Source organism: Aquila chrysaetos, chromosome 6, assembly GCF_900496995.4.
Source record: "Aquila chrysaetos chrysaetos chromosome 6, bAquChr1.4, whole genome shotgun sequence".
Taxonomy (NCBI): domain Eukaryota; kingdom Metazoa; phylum Chordata; class Aves; order Accipitriformes; family Accipitridae; genus Aquila; species Aquila chrysaetos.
The window spans coordinates 5,221,803-5,235,298 of NC_044009.1; the positions used below are offsets into that span (position 1 = coordinate 5,221,803).

Sequence of the window (13,496 nt, forward strand, 5' to 3'; positions counted from 1 at the left end):
TGGTGCTTCTAAAGTAAACTTCAGCCAAGATGGATTTATCATGAAGCTACCTGTTTAACAGGAAGGATAAAAAATACTAAAGCCTGCCCATTCAGCGAATGCTTCACAAAGTTAGTAAGCAACACAGGGGAAAAAGCACTCAATATGGCTCAAAAGCTATCAAAATATATGTATGAAGAGGTTAAATGAAGATTACACAGCAACAGTGCTTTGTTCTTCATACACGGCACAATTATTTTGTGTGATAGCCTCAGCCACCATAGCTTTTCCTACTTTATGACATCAAAGTAGAAAGACAAAAGTCTTAAGACAGTACCGAGACTCCAGCATGAAAAACCTTAACATATCTCTGTTCCTGTTACATAAATCTTTTATAAGACACGGTTTAGGATAACAATACTACCCAGCACATATTACATCAGTAAATTTCCAAAACCACTTACAAAGCTAGAATATGCCCAGAAGACAGCACAAGCCATCTTTACAAATTAAGGACTGAAAAAATCTTATCAAAGTACTTACCAATTTTGCTTTCTCAAGAAAGCTACATTAATATGCTATACATAACGAAACCTTACTTAAGCAGAATTTCCCTAACCCTACAATTCTTTCTGGCACATAGATGAAGCTGTGGTCCCCCTGTCCCCAACCAATAAAACACCAGAGATTTCCCTGCCAACATACCTGCTTCTAAAAACCACAGAAGATCAGATAACCCACGTGTTCAGTCCCGATTAATGATCGTAGCTGGAAAAAATGTATGAGGAAACTGCCCTGTGAAAACAAATGAGCAAAGCATTACAGAAATATACAAAGTTGAAAACCAGAAAGACCCTTAATTCAATATGCTTTGAATCACAGTCTTCTTCAGAACACGGTCTAGCCAAAATTCATAAAACTGTAGGCTTGTCTGGAGTTTGTAGACCCTTTTTAAAGTGTAAGGTTTTTAAAGGTCAAGCTATTCTTCATCTGCAAGATTTACACCCTAACCATACCAATGACATTCCCAATCACTTGAGAATGGAATGCATTCAAGCTTTGCATTCTTTAAGAAGCTTTCAGCATAAAACCCAACTCCCTGGAAAAAACAATAAACGTTGTGACATGTAATTTCTTCTAGTAAAAAAAAAAAAAAAAAAAATAGGCATAGCTTACCAAAGATTTGAGGAAAACTAGGGAGAAATGTCAAGCATGCTGATTTTGACCAAAATTGTTGTTTTCAGCTATGCATATGTTATCTGAATATAGCAATTACCAAGACTGGCACTTGAAAGCTGGGCTGGAAATCTCTTTGCACAGAATTTTTCAGACCAACCTCACTGTTCAGTCACCAACAGCTAACAGTTACAGACTACTTTTTTTTTTTTTTTTAAGGCTTGTGACATATTTCTGAACATATTTTACAACTGACACTGGGTATCAGGGCACGGTAAGAATTTATAACTCATCCTATCCATCACATAAGCCTCTAAGGCAAGCAGCTCAATCTCACAAACGAAGTGACAGTTCAAGCCCTCTGTAATGTGCAATGAAATAGCAAGTGCCTGCTACTCAGGACAGCATCCCAGCTAGAATCATGGAATTAATAGCATAAGTTGCTGTACTTAATTAACGAGCTTCTGATTAGGGAATATATGCATATCTGCACCATTTGTTAATGGTCCAGCTTAAATTTACCAAACATAGTTTGGTTTTTTGGGGTTCGGGGTTTTTTTTTTTTGTGGTCAACAAGTGAATGCAGATCTAGACTAATTCAATTTCTTTCATGGCTGTTCACCGCCCAATGCAGATGTCATTACTAGCAAGGAAACACAACTGGAGTAGCTAGAGCTACTCAATTGTTCTGTAAACCAGGTTCATCAGAGAAACGCTGAATCCAAAATACCTGCTAGCTTTGCCCATAGGTTCTCTAGTGTCTCTTACTAATAAGTGTTGGAAGCAGCCAAGCTTTATCAATGGCTTAAAAGAATCATTTCACCTCTCCAGAGAAGAGAAATTGCCTGCTCTGAAAGGATTATTTAAGCCCTACCTCACTAATTAGTTCTCACTGTTCTTGCCCTCTAAATATGCAACGTGGTCCCAAGAAAGATTACGTACAGCATTGACAACAGGACCGTTTGCAGTAACCAATTGCTGTTCTCATTTCTATGGACTTCAAAGACAGCCCCCCACCACCACTGTACAAATAGTCACCACACAACTGTGTGAACTCCTTCCTAAAGAAAAGGATTAGAGCATGGGAAGTAACCACTTCTGAGATGCACTTCTGTCCTACTGACAGTAACAGCGTATTTACAGTTACCATTAAAATTCCCCACGCACACCCCAAATAGCAAATAATAGCAATCTATGCATTTGTTATATTTAACACCAAATACAAATGAAAACAGAGAGATCAAATGTTTTCCTACCCCTATAAATTCAGAGGAATTCAGCTGAGAACCAAAACAGCCTCCACAGGCCATTTTCATGACCAGCCAGAAGGCTTGTATCATAGACAGTTTTACTTTCAAGCAAAAGTCTAGTCCCTCTACAAGTCAGCAGCAGCACCCAAAACACACTGTCTTTGTCTGATCCACGTGGCTGCCCCCAGCTGAACTCACCTCACCACTGTCACAACAAATACATGGGTGGAACATAAAGCTTGTGCACCAGAACTTGAGAACTTCTCTGCTAAACCATAGGACACATACTCTGAATAACAAGCACCTTTACTGGTAAAGGCTCCAAAAATGACTGGAGTAAATGAAAAAAAAAAAAAAAAAAAAAAAAGTTTCATTACTTTTTCCTAAAAGTATGAGAACAAAGTAAGACTAAAAGGCCTGGTGACCAGTCCAAAGCCACACAGAGGTTCTCCTACCAACTTGTTCCTACCTAATCTAAACAGCAGCTCATACTTCCAACATTTTCAACTACACATCAACACTTCCTCATTCATCTCTAACAAACCCTAAGAAATAAGATCTAAAAATATTTTGCAACTGTGTATTTTGAGGGTGGGAGGGAAGAAGTGCAAAATATGAGAAAGCGTTTAGCAAGACAGCTGAGGAACAGCTGAATCACTACTAGCACGAGTTCTGCCCACAATCTTGAGCCCCAATAGACCTGTGTGCTACACAATCATCCATCCCTGAAGCATTTTTAAGATCAGGTAATTCTTTGCCTCAGTTGCAATTACCAGCTCTGAATTCTGCTTCTTTGCTCACCTATATCCACTTTTTACTCCTGCAAGGTCAGAACATTGTTTATTTTGCCTATGCTCGGTTCCAATTTTTTGTCTCTGTCTAAAGAAGTGGCGACTGCTTCATTTAGTCTATTAATGCTGCAGGACTCGGGTATGTCTGTTATCACTTGACCCTCACACAAGCCTCTCTACACTTACCCAGGTACTACAAACAGCTGCTTGGGCTCGTCATACCAATCAGCACTTCTACCACAGAAAGCAAGATGCAGATTTTCTCCTGGTCATGAGGTTCTGTCAAAGCTTAACTCATACCATGTACTCCCTTGAGCGTGAGAAAAAAAAAAGTAGTAACTCAACACTTTCCAACTTAGGTGTCACCAGAATACAAGAACATAAAACCATTTCTCAAACTTACAAGCAAAATTCCTCTTCCCCAAATAAGCTTACATTCCCAGCCAGGATTTAAGAACAGATGAAACCATGCAAGGTCCTTTACCGTGGAAATGAAATGGAAACTATTCTAAGCACAAAGACTCCAGTTTCAATCCATCCTTATCCTTCTATCCTAATGATTCTACTTCCTTACAATGGTTTACACTTGGGTCAGAGATTGCTACGACGAGTATTTTTAACATACAGAAAAACATAAAAGCATTGAAGCAATGTTTACAAGTTCAGAGATGTCCATATGGTAGATGGAAAAAGGTCAAAGTCTTAGCTTTAGGTTCTGTCACGTACGGGATCATGCTGCTTCCCCAAACACTGCTATGTTAAATGAGATTTTTACGGTAAAATGTAAGGCACACTAATTGAAAAGAAACATGTTTTTGAAGTACATGTCACTGAATTACAACAGCATAAGGAAATTGAACCAGCATCAGGATGCAACACGCCAAATGCAGGATGCTGGCAGCTGAATGTCTGCTGATCAGCAGAGATAAAACCAAATTTTGCACATCCCATACATCATAAACAACCTTTTATCAATAGCACTAATGAATCCTACTGTTTATAGTTAAAACACAGAATTAATTTATTTACCTATTCTTACCAGTTATGTTATATTACATATGAGAAACATTCCCTGAATGATAACACTTCAATCTGTATTTTCAGCACACAAAGCCAGACAAGGAGATGGAAAAACAAGAACCGCCATGTACTGGACTGAAGGAATCACCACAGCATTAAACAGAACTCAACTGGAAAGCTGTTCGCTGAAAAGAATGAATAGCCAAAGCTATTCAGAAGCCCAGTTACACGTTCATTGATACTTAATGGCCTAAGCAAAGAAATACTGGGGTCTCAGCTGAATTTCTGGTAATCATATCCTGAATTACTAGCACTAAAGGAAGAGATGCCAAAGGCTGATGATGAAGCCATACAGAATGCACTATCAAGTCTGGAACTGGTCTCTCCAGGTAAGGGTGAGGCAGACGTGCAATGCCAACAGGAAAGTTTGGGCTGCCAATACCTTATCTATTTTGCAGCTAAGCACAGTTCTACTCTCCGATGCCATTTTTCAACTCCTTTCTCGCAAAAAAAGACTAACCTGTGCATTTCAAAAGCTATAGTTTTAGTCTGAAATGATTACATTCTTCACTAGACTGTGTTAAAAGACTAAATCCTACAAGCTTGTCCTGCTGTATCCAACACAGTGCAAATGGACATAATTGGGTCACCTAATTTCCCCTTGTTTGGTAGGCATAGGGAATGAAATATATTTCTCATTTATTTTTAATGATTCACAAGACAGAATAATAAATGAGAAAGATCTACATATTTCAGCCAAAATTGCCAGCCCAGCTTCGCCAAAGCAATAAATATGAGTTTAAAAACATTCCCGCCCTTTCCCAAGCAGTAAACGAGGTTGGTCAGTAAACAAATGGAAAAACTGTCCTGTTCTACAGCACTTCATTCCCCATGCAGCCTGCAGAAGGGCTGGGTGAGGATCACAGGAATGCCTTCTGCTCTGCAAGGCCCAACATGTGGACTGGGCAGAGTCAAGCACGCCTGACATCCCCGTTCCGATCCCTGTTTGTCTGCCTACCAAACCGAGCTTTGGCTGCAGAAAGGGTATGTGCAATCCTGTCCCCTTGGCAAAAGAAAGTGTGACTATCACCTTCATGCAAAACACTGTAGACTGAAGTTACACTTTCTAGCAAGGCAGTAAGCTAGAGATGAGAGTAAACTGGACGTGGGTTTGGAACCAGAAGACGTAGGTACATCTACACTGAAAAACAGTTGGGCTACTTTACAAGTATGTTACCAAAGTAGAAGGGGATTAAGTATTTTTAAACTTTTCCACTAGCATTAAGAGGTGCTTCCCTACCTCTCCACATTATTACTTGTCCTGTAAAGTTTATAATGAAAATACAATATAATCCTTCCCCCAAACACCGAACTAAAGAATCATACCAGCTTTCTCTTCAATTACTGACCCTGGACACAACAGTATGTAATGAAAAAATATTGCCTTTGCAGTTAGCCCCGCTTTTTTTTTTTTTCCTAACTAGATTTAGAAAATCAGCCACCATGTTTTCACTTTAAAAAAAAACGTAGACAGGAGAAATCTCTACTCAAACTCAGTTTAACTAGTCTGTTTTATGAACACATGGAAACTGCTCCTAAGGAAACTCAAGCTCACCCGCAAGAACTGTTTTAACCGAATGCTTTCAGTAGAGGAGGATTCTAACACACAGCAACCGAAAATTACAGATTCATAACTGTATTTCCCTCACTTCCTCCTATACTCTTATTAATTCAAAACCTGGAAGGTCTTCTCTGCTTGGACAATGCCAAAGATGGGTTCATAATAAAGAACTTCTAAATTACTCTGACTCCCCTCCCATCATCCCTTTACCCCCCCCCCCCCAAAAAAAACCAAACCACCAAAAAAATTTCACATCCCAACAGAAAAAGAAAAAAAGACACTAAAAAATGGGATGTTTGTAAATTTTGCATAAGGCAAACTACTTAAGCATCCCATTTAATTTTAAAGACATGCTTATTTAATGCAATGAGAAAGCAACACCAGCTTTTGTTCCTTCAAATTACATATTCCTCCCAACACTGTAGTCCTCTATAATGCTGAAATTCCTAACATCCACATTTTACTGGTATGGGAAAAAACAAAGTGAAACTGAGGAATTTGCACAGCCTAGATTAGTGGGGGGGAAGCAGTGAGCTGTGAGTAAATGTAGTATTTTACGTATTCAGTTTTAATAATTTAGGCTACTTACAGCAGCCATCTGGCAAGCTCTTTAAAATGTAAGTCACAGCTGACTACCTCTTTAATATCTTGCAGCATTTCCAGTTATAGCCAAAAGAAATCCAACAGGAGTTAGTTCAACTACAATTTTTTTTTTTCCTTGAATTTGGCTGGTTCTATTCAAGGCAGCTGAAAACCTCAATTAATGGGATAGGATTAGAAAAGCTCAGATAAGGAGTTATGGTGAATAAAACCAACCGCTGCAGGTTTCCTTTGCACTACACAAATTGAGTTAACAGCCAGCGTGAAGAGGTCCCTTTAACTCTATGATATCATTATCCAAGGTTAAGCTATTAGCCTCCACAGTTCTACTATTGAGTACTTCAGTGGTTAAAAAATGGTCATACTGGGAAGCTTTTAAGTGCAAGGGGATGCTGCACCTTTAAGCCTTGTTAATTTTCAAATGACATTTTACAGAGAACAGCTAGAGCCCTAAAAACCTTCCAGGCTGGAAGCCTGGAGCCTGAAACCTGAAGTCAGGAACCAGAGTCTGCAAAATCCTGCTACAAATTTTCCTCTAATTCAGTCTGACTCATGACCTTCAGTCACAGGCAGCTGGAGACCGGATTAATTCCCATCTCTAGAAGGATACAGCAATGAAGAATTCATAACAGCTACCTATTTATAGGTGAATGGTAAGAATTGAAATATGGGGTTTTGGTTTTTCTTTTGGTCTTCATTCCTATGTTCAGTTATTATCTTTTAACTCACTAGAATCTGAACCCACTGTCAGATTTTGGTCAATTTACAACTGGAACACCAGTGGTAGGTTTACATCTCTTAAATGTTAGATTTACATTTTTAATAAAACAGTACAGTCCTCCCTCTTGAAGAGGGACAGGAAACAGCCCAAACCACTGCCATTTAGACATGAAAAATCTGTAAAAACAAGCAGGGTTTTTTTTTCCAGTGCTGGATCACCTTTCAAGAGCTTCAAAAAGGACTTCAAAAGTAGTAATGAGGTACATGCAAAAAAGCTTCCCAATATACTAAAACAGTTCTTACATCAATGCTCAAGCTAACTGTAGAAAAAAAATCCTACCATTACAATCATCATGTTTATGAAATTAATGCTTGCCTCCTGACCTTCAGACACACACAAACCAGATTATTTTTTTTGCTGTACTACAGCAGCAATCTCTCAAAGAGAAGACATCTATCATGTCTCATACAGTTAAAAGAGGCAGCACAGGTTTTTTAGGTAGTTCATGTCAGTCAACTTTAAGCCTCTGAAATTAAACGTAGTAACAGCAACCAAATCTTAAAAAAAGACTTTCATTTCGCAAAGGTATTCACACTTCAAAGATGAATTTGTCAAAAATTCTTTAAAAAGTGACAACACTTAGCTACAGCAGTTTATACACAAATTCTATCCCAGTCAAACAAACAATTCTACAAGAATGTTACAATACTTTACTCAAGATGGTCTTCAACAGCTGGACTGACGAGTGCTGCTCTTGTCCTAATCATTAGCATCTTTCACAGAGGCTCATGCACCTCTTCCCCTATTTATAACAAAGCTACAAATCTTCTAGACAGGAAACAAGGCACTAATGATAGATAGCCAATGATTTTAACCACCAGGCATCCCACACAAAAGAATTACTGCTATAAAAAGAGTGTTACGCATGCGTCATCAAAACAAAACTGTAAGGCAGTGCTTTCTATGGATCTCTTTGTAGATATTCTATCTTTTCAGAAACAGAAAATGAAGTTTCCAGGACACAGACATAACAAACTTGAGATGCCTTTTCTTGTTCTTAAGAAATTAGCTTTATTTTCATAGTTTGATTTTAACTTGAATCATAAACCAGTGAAAAAAATGGAGCACCAATAATAGGTAAAAATTTCATCAACAGCTTACAAGAATCAAGACTTATTTTCAAGATATCTATCCCATTTTATATGGTATGCATGCTGCACACATTGTACAAATATGTACGCATATAACACCTCCACCTATGAAGTACCATATTTTTGGACTATTAATTATTGACACCAATGACAGAGCCTCCTGCAGCACATCTGTTCTATGATCACTGCAGAAACTGAACCAAGGCCAATACACAAGGAAGATCAAGACTATTAATTGTGGTCACTTCATTTTCTTGTAATGTCAATCAGCTTTATGACCAAAGTCATGTTTTCAAAGCAGCTTTGCAAGAAGTGGTAACGCTGGATTCGCAATCCTCTGAACACTTACAGATCATTAGCATTGAAACTGGGTTTTACTGAAGACTGCCATTTATATTACAGAAATTAAACTCAACAGGCTAAAAAATAACTTAATAAATGGGACATAAACACCCTATGCTCATGAAGCATAAACACCAATACAGAATTAGTTGACTGTAGAAGCAAGAAATCCGTTCAGTCTTCATAATGAACCTAAAATAAGCCTCCCCTGCCTACACAACAGAGTACAATGTCAAAATTGAAGCAAGAATGTATATATGCCCACAAGGTGCAGGATGTTTTTTCTGCCTCCTTCAGTAATTCTCAAGTGGCTAGAAACGGAAGAGGAATCAGAAATATGCATGAACTAGCACACATGCAGAATTACCAGCAGTGCTAATGGAGAAGCACGTCAGTATTTGGTATGTTTTCAACCAAACAGTTTCATTAATACTGTATTTGTATTCAGATTTTGGAAATTAAACTACATCTAGTACAAAATTTGATGTTTCAGTCAACTTAAACAAAAAGGCAAGAGACATTATTAACCAATCATAAACCATCACAGTCTAAAATCAGACTAGGCAAAATTCCAGTAAGTATCTGTAAGCAGTTAAAATAACAATAACATCTAATTTCAATTTACAAGCATGCAGTAAAAGCCCCCAAAAAACAGAAGTACCATATTTGGAGTCAAACTGCCTGTGGTCTAGTGAACAACTTCTCAGCAGCTTAAGCACACTGCATTGTTACATTTAACCAGAAACGGCAGACACCATGAGTAATGCCTACTGAAAGGATTTCTCCCCACTATGCCACTCACTGAAGCACCATTTATAGGCATTTCTTTGGTACTCATCAACATAGTATCTTTCTACAGATGCCTAGCATATTACAGATAGCTTTCAAATTAAAACGTGACCTATGCTGCCCTGTAATTTATACTGACATCTGAACATCATTAATGCCAGATCATATAAATTTTACACTAAAAATGCCTACAGATCTTTTACAATAGAGAGATTATGGCTAGATTTTTTTTTTTTAAAGCAATTAAAACATGAGCTGTTATTATGTTGGTGACTACTTAGCATTTTAATGTTTTGCAATACTGTATCAAAGTACAGTGTTCGGACCAGAGACACTTAGATTAATAGTTCTTGACTACTAAACTTGCCTAACCATTGGACAACAACATGAAATATTGTTCTGGCCTCATACATCAATAAAATTTGCTGTAAAATGTGATAAATACAGCCCTTATGACACCTACTTATTGCGCCTCTTTAGAGAAGGAAAAAAAAAACAAACCAAAAAACTGTGCCACTTTCCCCATGGATGCTTTCCACAACCAAAAAAGCAAAGAAATGGTTTCAGCTTTGAATCAATGTATGGTTTAATTTTTTAAACCATTTAAAGAGGTATTTTATTAATAGCTCTTGCTGAAAGTTGAACTAAGATTTAATGGCTATTTGTCTAATATGAATATATTCCTTGATCATCTTTTTTGCACTAACGACAACACAAAACCTTTGCCTCCTCAGTGATCTGTTAGCACTGTTAATATTATTGGATAATATGGGCAAGTGACCCCCGCTCCTAGGGCCTTCATAAAATAATACTCCTTGAGAACTTACCTCAAAAGCGTTTCATAAACTGGTCTAAATAGCTGTTTTAATCATATGTGCAAAAGTATGCCAGTTCCTCCTTCTCTGAAGGACTTACTAAAAACAAAAAGCACAAGAAAAGGATTTTTGTTACCTTCTTTAGGTCACCAAACAAGACCATGCTGCAAAGATATCTGACGGAGAAAGGAGGAAGGAAAAAAAATCCTTGTCAATTTTAAGAGAGGACTTTTAACATTCACAAGTTTAAAACAAATTCCTAATTACACACCAATTTTACCACAGACATTTTGCTTTCTATAATTTTTGGTAAAGTGGGATTACAAGGAAGGAAATCTTGCCTTCAAGAGACTTCCTATGTCTCAGGAAAAGGAATGCAATTTCCTTCCTCCCTAGCCGCAATTTTAAATGTTACCTTAATTATATTAGCCCTGAACTGTGAAATAAACCTGTATGAGGTCATTAGTTTGACAGCAGAAATCTCCCTTTAGCACTACTGTACAAACAAACACACATAGGCTGGAGAGAAATAAACTACTGACTACGGGGTTTTTTTAAGGGTTGTATCAAGTCCCAATCAGTGCTGGGACTGACTGATTTCAGGGTACAATGGAAACTGGAAGAATCACAGGCAAGACTGAGAATGCACGTATGTTAAAGGCAACCAAGCTGAGCTGCATGGAAAACTGTACGTGGAATTGTGTGGCAAGTTTGATTCATTCAGAGATCAACACTAATGAAGTTAAATACTTAAAACGGATTGTTTTGAGAACTCCTATATACGTAAAATTCGATGCTTTTACAGGATAAATGGCAATCACTCCCCTAAGAATGGCGGCATCATACAGATGCAACAATATGTATTTTGATTAATCAAACTCCAATATATACCAATAATAACAAAAGGTGTTAGCTCAGAGACCACTAACAACAATGCTCAATACAAGGCTGATCCTTCTACAAGTTAAAACTACTGTAAGATTCCAGACCACTTCAGAAAGTTTCCATGAGCAGGACTGCATGAAACAACCACCAATTTAAGGTAGAATGGTGAAAAGGAATTAACTGAAGTTGCAGACCGATTTCTGCACTTGCCAAACCATTCGTACAATTACAGTACATCTTTATTATATTTAATTTCTCAACAAAAGGAAGGAGCTTATAGCAGTTCTGTAAAAAATTGCAGCTACCAAGAAAAGTACAATGAAATGGATATATTAAAAACAAAGTGCCAAAACTGTATTTCCTCACCGCTGCTATTATGCATACAGATTTTATTTAAGGTTTAAAACATATTTTGTAAGAGCTAGTGAACTAAGAATCACAACAGTGAAACATTAAGAAAACCGTTGCAAACAGTTTTACGTGAATTGTGAAAGGTTTATTTTGCTGAGTCGCCTGTAACTGCTGACCAAATTTTCAGTGATAAAAGTTCTGTTTAAAAAATCTGATGTTTCCGACCCCTCAAGTTAAGCAAAACCTTTCATGAATTCCACATAAACCAATGAGTATTATTTGGCATCTACAGACATTCCTGAAAAAAAGCAGCTAAGCAGATGTGAATGCTCCCATTTTTCTCAATTTGGCATCAACCCTTAAAGTTAATTATATTTTAAGTGTGTTATTGCTGATCATTTTTGCATAAACATTCCGTTAACTGTGTTTATCTTAAAGTCTGATATTGCCTCCCCCGACCAACTGAGCAAGCTACCAGGACACAATGACGTTTTCAGTTTTCCATATAAGATGCGCTCGCTCAAAGTTAGGAAACTCTATTAAAATTACATTAGTATGGCAACAGGCACCAGAGGTCACCACGGTTGCACTCTCCCCTTCTCATTTCTACAAAAAGCCTTCCATCACTAGTTTACCTTAAACTGTTTCAGTATCTACACTGCTCCTTTACAGAAACTCTGCTGCAAAAATTTAGGTCACATTTCCTTTAAGTGTACATGGGTGTGCGTACATATATACTTAATTAAAGCTCAATGAAATTAATTAAAAGCTCCTCACCGACTTCAACGTGCATTGAATCAGGACCTGGATGAGTTCAGAGGCAAAACAATTACACTTTGATTAAACATCTTAACGTTCCTGTGAAGCAGTCAACTAATTTTATAGAAGGATAAATTGAGTCAGAAAGTTTCAGAGCTTCGTCATGGTCATAAACAGAGTTGATTACTTAAGTTGCTTCCGTATTTGTTAGTTACCCTCGTCACATAAAGAAAATGGACTTTCTGAAAAATCAAATAAATTCTCGGTCTACGTAATTGCAGGAAATAAAACAGAACATCCCGAGACACGTGTGATGGTCGTACAAATCTATTGGCTCCATTTCTGTTCCCCAATCAGTAGCTAATTTAGTCAGTCACAGGAATTCTAATAATGCAAGAATTTGAAATTTTTGGGGTTTTTTTTCATGGCAGTTTATCTCCAGATGAGATTTTTAGGTTGTGGGGTTTTTTTGTTTGTTTGTTTCTAAAATAGCATTAATAATTATGATATAGCGATATTATTTTTTAAAAAAGAAAAACAGGCTCGACAGATTTGATATTCTGTAAAACCTTGAAAATACTTACTGAAAAGCAAGAAATATGATTACACTTCCTAAATTCAAGCTGAGATTTAAACCATACACAAGCATTGTAATGTTTTGTCAAATCACCAGTAGCGAGCAGAAACAACAAATTAACCTTCCTCATTTTTTTGAGCATTTGTTACATAATGTTTCCCCAACACTGAGTCTGAAAATAAATCCCAGGGTCAGAAGAGTGTTGTCCTTATTCAATTACCAACTAACATTCTCCGGTTATTTTTCTGATCTTTGGTTTCTTCTCACCTATTAACACGCCGTAGTTTTGCTCATTCTGGTCTATCTGCTTTCTTATGCCAATCGAAGTTCACAGACAGGTCACGGCTCTTTAAAGGGAAAAAGAACTGTAAGTCTCATCCATTCTCAGAGATACAACAGCATCAACAACAGCAAACACGGTGGTTTGTTGGTTTTTTCCAAGTGAAATAAACTTTGTTGGTAAAAAGTTTTTAGTACATTTAAAACCTATTTACGTAGCATTTCTCCCACGTACTCAGAAGTGAGACCATTAGACTACCAACATTTCTTAGGATGTGGAGTATGTGACAAAATGTTTTCATTCCAATAAGTTACATCTTTGGTGTACATCAGCATCAAAACATAAACATCTTCTGAGACTATTCACATACTTGTATACATGCAATAGCT

The 13,496-nt window shown here is 37.3% G+C and overlaps 1 protein-coding gene across 4 annotated transcripts in view; it reads right to left on the bottom strand.

The window, feature by feature from the left end:
* CTNNBIP1 (catenin beta interacting protein 1) overlaps nt 1-13,496 on the bottom strand; it is a 33,852-nt gene that overhangs the window by 16,528 nt on the left and 3,828 nt on the right. The window contains exons 2-4 of one of the 4 annotated variants that reach the window (XM_030019290.2): nt 13,095-13,174; nt 10,268-10,354; nt 685-774 (exon numbers count right to left, since the gene is read on the bottom strand). The gene's annotated coding sequence lies outside the window, so the exon portion shown is untranslated. Of the gene's footprint in view, nt 1-684; nt 775-10,267; nt 10,355-10,391; nt 10,412-13,094; nt 13,175-13,496 lie in introns of those variants that run through there. The other 3 variants (XM_030019293.2, XM_030019291.2, XM_030019292.2) reach the window with 3 other exon arrangements.